Genomic DNA, 10,983 nt, shown 5'->3' with positions numbered 1-10,983 from the left:
GAATTATTAGACTCTAGCATATGAGGCAGTGGAGGGTCAAGTCCAGGGCTAAATAGAAGAGAGCTTCGTGTCGATTATCAAGCAAACAACTTAAACCTATTGGGTCACAGGTGGCAGGAAGCTTATATTATCAGCAAAGGGAAAATATGTATCACATGGGGAATACTTCGAAGTGAAACATGTAATACTGTTTTTCATCAGTTTGATAAGGGTTGGGTAGGGAGAAGGTTAGAGAGAACTGAGAAAATATATACTGTTTAAAAGCACAAATGATGAACATGTGAGCTCTATATCTAGATCAGATTCACAGAAGTGCTATGGACTTGAACCCAAGTAATATCTGGAAATCTGGATCATTTAATGTCACAAGTTAGGTTTAGTGTATGGGTGGAGACCTGGGCAGGGAAATTCTTGATTTGCAGGAACTGTAATAGTTTGCTGGGGTGCCTGCCTGGTGGACAGACATTTACCTGAGAGCTCATTTAGCTAAGATGGTTCCTGATTACTGAGGTGTCTCTGCGTGAACATCTGACTCACTAGGTGCGATTTCTAGAAGGGGTTCCTGGGAGGGGAGGCGGACTGTTGTTGTGTTGGAAAGCAGCCTGACATTCTCTCACTAACAAGGCCCTGGTGGCCCCTGCCATGGGTACCCCACCTGCCCCCAGCCAGAGACACAGCTGTGGGGTCCTTGCTACCCTGGGGACTATGGAACAGATGTGAGAGATTGCAGAGCTTTCCTTCTAGATTTCATAACAAATACTTCCTGCCCTTGTTTCTAATGCTTCACAGCACCTGATGGGGAAAAGTGAGGGCAGAAGATTTCTTTTCCTTACCCCAGAGGTCAAGCTACACATTTTTAAAGAGAAAAATCACTGGTTATGGAAGTTTTTACATCAAAGTAGCTATATCCAACACAAGCCATTTTGATAACATGGTATTCCTAAAACTCTTTTAGGTATTAAATTCTGGCGTAAGGTTTTTCACTTAGTTGCTACTGCCTCTGGTCTCTCCTGACATCCGTCTTAGACTTGAAGGCAGAGAGGCCTTGGATAGGGCCTACCTTAGCAGTGAATGCGGTTCAGATTGCACGCCGACCCTGATCAATTGCTGGCAGATTTCTAGAGCCCTGGATTGAGAAGCCTTTGTAGCTGTGACTGCAGGTCAATGGGGAAAAGGGTCATGACGGTTAGTAAGGTTTTCCGTGGGAGGACATAGGAGGTGTGGTGATACACATCCTTGACCTTGGCCGGCCCTGTTACTTAGTGTTGGAGGAAGCTGCAGAGTAAACAGTGTAAACGACTTTCCAGAAAGTAAAATAGAGAAAATTAGAACCTGGGGATCCTTACTCCACTTTCTGAGTTATTCTCATTGCCCCATGCAACCAGTGCCTTTTACTTTGACAGCTGTGTGGAAAAGGAGGCCATGAGAGAGTGGAAGTGATTTGTTTGTTAATTATTATACTATTGGGAAGGGAATGTGGGGTCAATGCACACGAACCTATCTTTCATTCACCCATGCAGTTTCTTGACGAAGACCCACTATGTGATGTGGACCAAGCATGATCTGGAGACAACAACTTGCTATTGGAATAAACCAAAGACTTTCTTGTGATTTTTCAGAATGTGGGAAGAAACTCTGGCTTTTTGGACCCACTGATAACAGTCCGTTTCATGAGCACCTGTAGGTATAAATGAGAAAGCAGAGTAGAGCAGTGGGAGAAACGCTGGACCAAACAGCTGGGGGCCCAGACCCCATGTCTGTCATTCCGCTGCCTACAAAGCTTTGGAAAAGTCACTGAATTTCTCTGTGCCTCGGATTCCCCATCTGGAACCATTTGGAGTAAAAACATGCATAGCTTTATAACTATTGTAAAGGCTGGAATAATGTATCTAAAGTTCATGACAGTGTGACTAATAAGAAATAGCTACTCAACAAATTAACTTTTGCTATAAAAACTTTATATAAAATTAAATAAAACACAGAAATCCTATACATGAATTTGGAGAGCTGCATTATACTTCTAACCTTTCTGATGCTAAGGCACAATAGCCACTCCTAAATGCATTCAAAATAATGTTTCCAGGTGGTCCTACTGCACTCCCACCTGCGGATGTCATCACAGATGAAGACTTCTAGGAGTTGCCCCACCCTTGAGCTACTAAACCTAACTGTCTGGGGGTAAAATCGAATTACCTGTATTGTTTAACAAACTCTATTCTTGGCTGCCTGGAAGGGTTAAGTGTGCAAGTAAATGTGGAGCCAATGAAATAGTGATGCTGAGGCTCTGAACTAGGGTGATGCGTAGTCACCCCTCGCTGCCGGGACACTGCCCTGACCTCCTCCTGGAACTGTGAGAGGCCACAGTGACCAAGCGCTTCGCATCCCCTCGTCAGCCGATCCGTCTTTCCAAACACCAAAACCTTAAAGGTTAAGGAAAGTAGGGACAGAGGAAAAAAATAAACATGAACATAAAAAAGGTATGAGAAGAAACCATTATTATTTAAGGACAAAAAAGACATGGAAAGATCCTGATTATCTTCGGTCTTCTATCACCTCAAATCCGCAATATGCCAAGGATGCGCTATCATCGTTCCCCGCTTTTGTTACTTTTCTTAACACTGAATGTTTGTAGTGAAGGCCATGTTATGACTGCTATGCAACTACTATTACTATTACTACTAATGTTAAGAATTATAATATAAAACAGCAAAAAAGGTTATTTTCTGTTTGAAAAATAAAATCTAGATATAAGAATAGAGTGCTTAGTGGTTTGGAAAAGGCAAGAAATTGAGGGAGCTACCCTCAATTGAGGGGTCTGCCACTCCCAACTCCATTTATCCCATGGATTAGAATTCTTTCAATAGCAGACAAGAACGAACTGTTTAAAATAGAGTTTGGCTGGGTGCTTGGTTACAAGGAGATATGTGCAGCATCTTTGATAAAGGTTAATCTAAAATATGTAAGAAACAGTTATGCAATACACAACAGAAAGAAAACCCTGCAGCTACATGGGCAAATAAAACAATCACTTTGCAAAAGAGAAACCTGAATGATTGAGAAATGCATGAACAGGTGTTCAGCCCCACTGATAAAGAAATGACTGAAAATAAAGATACAACATCAGCTGGCACCTGGTGATTGGCAAAAATAAATGTGGACAATATCAAGTGCTGACAAGCATATGGAGAAACTTGTATCCTAGGTCACTGCTAATTGTCATGGGGCTGGGCAGCCCTCGTGGAGAGCAATTCAGTAGTGAAATTAAGTTAAAAATGACCTGTGCTTTAGCAACGCTCTTGTGGATTTTTCCACAGGGAAGATTCGTGCAGATATTTTTCTGCAGGAAAACCTGTACAAACACGAAGTACATTTAATAGTACCGGAGACGACGTAGCTGACCACCTTGAGAAACAGAGGAGGAACATACGGAATACTCACAAAAAGGAATAAGATACAGGAGAAATGAACTGAATCTACAGATGGAAACATGAGCAGGTTTCAAAAACATAGTGTTGCAGTCATGAAAGGTAAGAAACATGAAATTCATAGCCAAATAAATTTATATATGTTTTAAAATTACACAGACTATAAATGTCATTAATTTTCATAGTTACACATCTAAGAAATAAGGGACTGAAATTCTGACTGAATAAACATGCCTGAAGTGCTTGAGAATGGGTGTCTTTGAGGAGGGGACTGGAATTGAATATAAGAGACGCAACAAAATAAGGAAAAGACGGAAGTGAAAAGAGGGTTGACGTCATCAGCCGATAACGGTAGCGCGCCAGGGATGAGAGGTGGGATCGATGCAGCTGTGTGTGTCTGTAGCTCACAAACACATGGTCACACGTTTAAACTATACAGGGGCCTGTGGTAAGATAGAACGCAGCCAGCATTTCTTGACACGGTACCTCCCAATTTCCCACAGAAATACTAATGTGGCCAAAGAGAAACTCAAAAGCCTGTTGCCAGAATTTGGAATGAATTTCAACTAACTATTAGGCCAAGGGAAGTGGAATGCTCCTCGGTTGTGGCCTGTCGTGTTTGGCTGCATGTGGCAGGACGCCACTGTTCACCTGACAGAAGTTCGGGTATTTGACCTGCCTCTCCCGCCCTGTCTACATCGCCCTCCCCCTGGCCCGCTTCCAACTGACTGACCAGGATGTGTGTTAAGCAGAAAACGAGGCCATGCCTCTTGACCACAAAGGGCGTGGCAATAGAGATGACCCCAGGTGACCTCGGGCCCTGCTTTCTATATCAGAGGCAATCTAGAAGCGCACAAACACAATCAGTGAGGCCTCTTTACTGCAGCAGTGTTTGTAGCAGTGGCGCACGGAAAGCCATCTAAAGGCTTGGTTGTCAGGGAACAGTGCAATAACTCGGCCATACGGGAGCCTGGAGTATATCCCCATTTTAATCATGTTTGGAAGAGCACTAGGAACATAAGAAAATATTCATAATATTAAGTGAAAAGAATAGATAAGAAAAGTTATATAGTACAGGATCATTTTTATTTAAACAATTAAAATATTTGTGTACATACCAAATGTTGTCAATTGTCTCCCAAAAGCGTACCAAAATGTCAGCAATGGTATCTCTGAATGGTAGGAACTGGTGTGCTTTTCATTGTCTTCTTTTCTGTATTTCTCAAATTTTTTCTAATGCATTGCAGTTAGTTTAGAAATGATAAAAATTAGAAGAAACAGTGGCTAACACTATTTACTCTGTGCCAGGCCCGGTTCTAAGTACTTCATGTGCATAAACTCTTTCTGTCCTCACAACAGCTCTGTGCAGTCAGTGCTGTAATTGCACCCACGTCCCTGAGACACAAGCTGGGCAAATCACTCAGTGGCCCTGTGGCTCTGGAGTCTGAGTATAACCAGCCCGCATATGGCCCCCATTTCTTATTTCACCCCCAGAAATAAGGCGTAATGAGTTTCACGTTATAAGATGGCAATTTCTTAATAACAGCTTCGGGACTGGAGAGGGTCTGACAGTACCAGGGGGGAAATAATGGGGAAAGGGAAGCCAGCCTGGAAGGCAGAAAGGCCTTTTTCAAAACAGTGCCCTCGGCTTTAGAGCCAAGTGGTGCGCAGTCGCTTTAAGGAGCGTAGTTCAGTTTAGTTAAGGTCTGTGTACTTCTTGGAGGGGAGGATGTGAGGAGTCAAAGAGTGACAGCAGGTGTTCACCTCCAGTGAGATCCTGGCGTCAAGGTGGACCCATGAGACGGCCTCCCGACCTTCTCGCCAGCGTCTGTGTGTGACAACCCCGGGTAAAGCTGCTGTTCTCACAGCCGTGCTTCATCTGCACTTTTGTGGTGTGAAATCCAGATCATCAGGCAGGGCTGTCCAGAGAAGCAGGACCAGCAGGACACTTAGGAAGACGTGTGTTGTAGGAATCGGCTTGCACGGGTACGGACATCAAGTCCCACGACCTGTCATCTACAAGCTGGAAAAGCGGGCGGCGTAATTCAGTCCCGGTGGGAAGGCCTGAGAATGGGGGGCTGATGGTTTAAGTCCAGGTCGGAGGCAGAGAGCTGGGGAGCCAGGAGCACTGATACCTGAGGACAGGAGAAGACGGCTGGCTCAGCTCAGAGAAGGTAAATTTGTCCTTCTTCTTCCTTTTCGTCTATTCGGGTCCTTGATGGTTTGGGTGATGCCCACCCACATTGGTCAGGGCGATCTTCTTAATCTTCGGTTTCAAATGTTAATCCCTTCCAGAGATACCCTCACCGAGGCATCCAGAAATAACATTTTACCAGCCATCTGGGCATCCCTTAGCCCAGGCAAATTGACACAAAATTTAACCATCACACCCAGTAAGTGTCCTGGTACTACCAGTAAGGTGGTTCTAGAGAGACTAATAGAGTGAAGCAAAACTCACCTTTCACACCCAAGTGATGACCCCTTGCCAGGGAATCCACTCTCTGGATTGGGGGGTAACTGGGGGTAGTTGGGGGTAGCTGAAGAGGCTCCCAGGCCAGTCACACATCTGAAGACCTCTCCGTCAGTGTGAAAGAGGTGCCTCATCTCTCTCCCTCACCACCCAGACCAGGGCTATTGGCTTCAAGCTCTGACACTGGGCTCTTTTACTGCTGTGGGAACCCAATTAAACTTCTAGACATTTCCCTGGGCCTGTGGGCCCTTGTCAGCACTAACCTGTGATGATGCCCTTTGAAGTACTTTTTCTCCAGTGTTGCGGTGCACTGGGAGATCTTACTTAGCATTTATTAAATAGTAAATAGCTAATTACTCAAAGTAGCTATTTACATATTGAATTTATTTTTCTTGGCATCTTTAATGTCTGATTAACATTTTCTTCCTACAGCTGGAAGATACTTATACTGAATAAAACATTCCCTTATTTAATCTCAAGTGGAATATATGATAAGTGTGATCATCTTAATTCATGTCATTTATTAGCAGGAGAGAGTCATCCTACAGGTGGGATCTCCATCGCTCACCAGTTAGCAGGTGGCATAGAGGGCAGGAGGGAAAACTCTTTCACCAAGGGGGTTATAGAAGTCGCAGAAGTAGTTCAGCTATGGGAGAAAGAGAGCAAATGACATTGGGATGCCTGATTGTGGAGACCAGGGACAGAGCTTAAGGCAGTATTAATACACTGTACTGTACAGATATCCTGAGAATGCTCAAAATAGGAAGTCTGGCACCCCTATGTAAAAGTCATAAATTCTTTTTCTAATCACATGAGAATCACAGACAGTTGAAGCTAAAGGGAAACTTACTGATTTAAAGAGCTTGTCTAGAGGAGGGGCTGAGTCACGCAGCGTCTTGCCTCCGTGCGGCTGGCTGAAGTTAGTAGGGTACATACGTGCAAAACCCGACCTGCTGTTTCTGATGCCGTTGAGGTTTTTAGAAATGCGCCTGGTAACATTTCTTGTCTCCCAATATGCTTTTCTGAGTTGTTCCCTGATGACTCACATCAGGACATTCGATGACACTGTCCTTATCTTGGGGAGAGGTCCAATGTAGGTTTTAAAAAGGGATCACAGCAGGCCCATAAATAGAAGGAAAGAGAGAAATAGAATTGGGCCACAGAGCAACCTGGGGCTTCAGAATTTGGAAATATGTTTGCGGGACAGTTAACCACTGCAGAAGGATACAGCATCACTGTGTTTGCTGTTGATCGCGTTGCCCCATTGAGCTTGTTTTATTCTTCAACTCCTGGCAGCCCGTAGGTTAATGTTGAAAGGATTTGCATTATGACTGGGTCAGAGTTCGGGTTATGGCTTACCTGAACCATGGCCATTTATTGCCCCCCTAGCCCAGGCAGAGAACTAAAATCTGCAAAGCAATTGCTGATCTTGTTATAAAATACGTGCTCAATAAATATTTGTTGAATGCATGAGTGAACGCAGAGCAGCTTGCTGCCTTTTATGATCACGCAGGTTGTGCCCCATAAAGAGGCACAATTTCCCTGTGCCTCGAGGATGCAGTTGGGGGTCTGACACTTCGGGGCAGGGCACTTCCGTTGGATGCTCCGCCTTGGCGTGCACCCTTCTCCACCCTGCTCTGTGGTGGGCGCTGATTCATAGACACAGACGCGGCACAAAGGCCCTCTCACTCCTCTGGCTTCTGTCAGCAGGGAGCCCTGGTGGGAAGCTGGAGGCAGGAGGTGGGGATCTGGTTATTTGCTCCTCTAGCTTCCTTTCTGGGAGGTGGTTTCAAGGTAGCCTGTGCTGCTCAACCTGTCGTCTCAGGGAGGCCCTCGAATCCCTGCCCTTTCCTGCTAAGTGGCAATGACAGGTCCCTCGTCTGGCTCTGCTGGGCCTGGACTGATGGCGGCCCTGCCATTACCTCTCGCCTATTACTGTCTTTCTTGGCGGTTTTCCTATACGCCACCTACATCTCTGTGAACAGTTCCTTTGCTGAGCCCCCCTCACATCACCCCAGCTTGAGTCAGGTGCCTCCTGGGGACTGAAAGCCTGGCTCTGTGTCTCTGACCTCTTTGCTGCTCTCTGTATCAACGCCGGGGCTTGATCTTCTCTCCTGTCGTGTGTCACTCCATCTTCAGCCTTCACCTCTTGGACTACCAGCTTTTCCACGTTACTCTGAACCCCAAGGTCTGGAGCAAAGTTCCTCTTCACCTGGGCTCGGCCATGTTCGGACTGATTCCCCCTCCCACCCCGGTGTTCCTGGCAGAAGCTGCCGAGAGCTCCCTGGGCCTGCTTCCCTCAATAGACCAGCCCTGACAGTTTTGTGACAAGTCACGACTGCATTGGAGTAAGCAGTGCACATGTCCTGTTTCATATTTACAATAGGAAATTTGTTGCAAGTGAGCCCAACTCTCTCCTGTTTATGAGCAAACCATTCCCTCCCGTATTATATCAGCTGGAGCTTCAAACTGCTCAGGGGTGGCATCTTGGCATCCGTATCTTACAGAGTTACTGGCCCTCAGTCTAACATAGTAACTTCAACAGATGAATTCCTCAAGTTTGAGACCCTGGGTTATATAAAATTAAATGACTTCCCTGATGTTATCAGTTCCATAAATCCAAAGTTTTGTTGTATTTACATAAAATGAAGGTTCATTAAATTTTATCCTTTTTGTACTCTATCCCCAAAATGGTATTATAAATTCTCTTCTCCTGGAGTTCTTAATGATCCAAAATATACTCTTTAAGGAGATCTCCTGACAGTGTTCTGAAAAACAGAAATGCTGCTCCTCCTGTCCATATTTTTCCCACGAAAGGTCTGGCTGCTGTTGTTTGTAGATTTGTCTCAAAATCTGTGCATATAAAATAATAAACACTAAATGCTGTGGCATGGTGGATAAAATACTTATGTTGTCTGTCACGGGAGAGGTCTTTCTCAGGGAATATTCATGAGGAAATAAAAAGCTGTCAATGAAACGGGCTCATATGCTTCTTAAATGTTGAGTCAGAATCAGTAGCAGCATCGAGACTTTATCTTAGTGGGAATGCAGGATGGAAATCGGATGCTCCTCAGTATAGCTTCTGAAGAGAACGAATGGGGGACTAATTGATGAGGACCCATCAGTGAAGCATACTGGTGGCTCTGAGTTCAATGACGGTAACTGTTAGACACCTAAGAGTGGATCTCTAGCACATGTGAAGGTAGAGAAGTGACTAGAAATGAAGGTAGAAATGCGACTAGAAATTTCACTGAAGAGTATACGTGAGTCACAATTTCCCTCTAAGAGCTTACGTGATTTAGAAAGTTGCCCTAGGCTCACTGGTATGACGGAAGTGTCCTCATCAGGACAGGTTGAGAAAATTTCAGGCTACTGGTCAATTACCTCATCACCTCAAAGTCTCCAAGCCATGAAGAATGTCCTTCAAACGGGTCCCTGAAAGTCACGAGACCTTCCGGCTGTAGGAAAACGTTTTAACCTGCGAGGCCTCAAATGCTGTTTGGGGGAGGAAAGGAAACATCTATCTACCTGCTTCTCCATTTAGGAAAATGTTTTAGAAAAGGTGAGGCATAGCTAGAAAGAATTCTTAAGAATAAGTATGAGTTTTCTGGGTCTGATTGTGACAATTGGTTGGAAAGTTGGAAAGTATGGGAGCCAAAGAAACGGGTTGACAGTGACATTGCTGTTAGCAGGCTGGGCTGAGGACCCGAATATGCGGTTCACTCTGGAATGTTCCCTTACTAAGAGAGAAAGTAAAAAGACACCATGTCCCTAGCAGCTGTCTAAGCTCTGTAAGACCGTTACCATCAACCCCCCTGACTCCTCATGCCCGTAGCCAGAGCTGCACCCCTCCTCCTGACAAACCTCGCCCACTGCAAGCTCACTGCACTGGTGTGGAGATTCTCCTCCGGCACTGACTGTCCTATGTTCTCTTTTTAAATAACTTACAATTAGATTCTTCTATCTTGAAATGAGAGGCAACATTTCTCAGTCTTCTTTAATTCTCCAATGTTAACACTGAGTCTGCCTGAGAGTAGTAAGTGCTGAATGAATACCCGACTGGCAGGCCGATAAAATAAAGCTTAATACATTTCCTGGTTGTTTGCCTGATTCTGACATTGCCACCGTGTTCTGGAATAATCCCAGCTAGGGAAGTCAAGCTATTTGGGCCATTGATATATCGCTTGGTTGTCTATTTGTCTACTGCTGATATTGTGTTAGGCATTTGACCTTAGAGAGGCGCCTGAAATACATTGTGCCTGTATTTAGTTTTCCAGGTTCTGTGACCTGATATTCCACCTACATATGTATTGAATGACTGAGCAAAGGTGGACGCTTTCCTAGGACGGCCTCTGCAATGAATGAATATTGAATGAGTAAATGCAGGAAGGAAGGAAGGAATCATTGAATCAATAATCCTGTGTCCCTGGAATCCCTGGAATCTTTGGAACTGAGCCTTCCACACTCTAGGCTGAGCCTCCTGCCAAACTTTGTTATTTAGGACAGGGAGAAAAAGGCATCGTGTCAGGAGATGTAGCTCAGCATCAGGCTAGTGCTTCGGTCAGTCATGATCTGAAGCGAGGGCCCTGTTTTCCAGTGATGCACATCTCTGTGACACAGTCTCTCCCCAGGGCTATGCCCCCGACGGATTCCCTGTCTGTGGATTTCAGGCCCCTCTTGACTGGATCTGTGATTCCTGACGCTATACTTCCTGCTGCCATGATAGCCTAGCTAAGGGGACTGGCTCTGATTATAAAGCCATTGAGGTTTTCAGTTTAATTGTGCTGATCCTTTAGTTAAAGCCCACTGCTGTTGGGATGAGTTCCCAGCTCCTGTCTGTGGCATATAAGGGCACCCAGCACCCCAACCTGCCCTGCTTTCCTGATACTCCCCCCGACAGAATCTCCACTACGTCTAGAATTTGCCATGTTTCTTCACCTCCAGTTCCTTCTCTTTAGAATAATTTTCCCTCTCCTCTTCCAATGGTAAACTGCTACTCCGTCTTTAGGTTTCACCTTAGACGTCACTTCCTCTGCTAAACTCTGGTGAACCCTCTGTTCCACTGCCAAGATACCACAGGCTTGCCTA

The sequence above is a fragment of the Manis javanica genome, chromosome 16 (assembly GCF_040802235.1).
Source record: "Manis javanica isolate MJ-LG chromosome 16, MJ_LKY, whole genome shotgun sequence".
In the NCBI taxonomy this organism is placed as follows: Eukaryota; Metazoa; Chordata; class Mammalia; order Pholidota; family Manidae; genus Manis; species Manis javanica.
The sequence above is the reverse complement of the archived record's forward strand: the minus strand, read 5'-3'. Positions refer to the sequence as shown.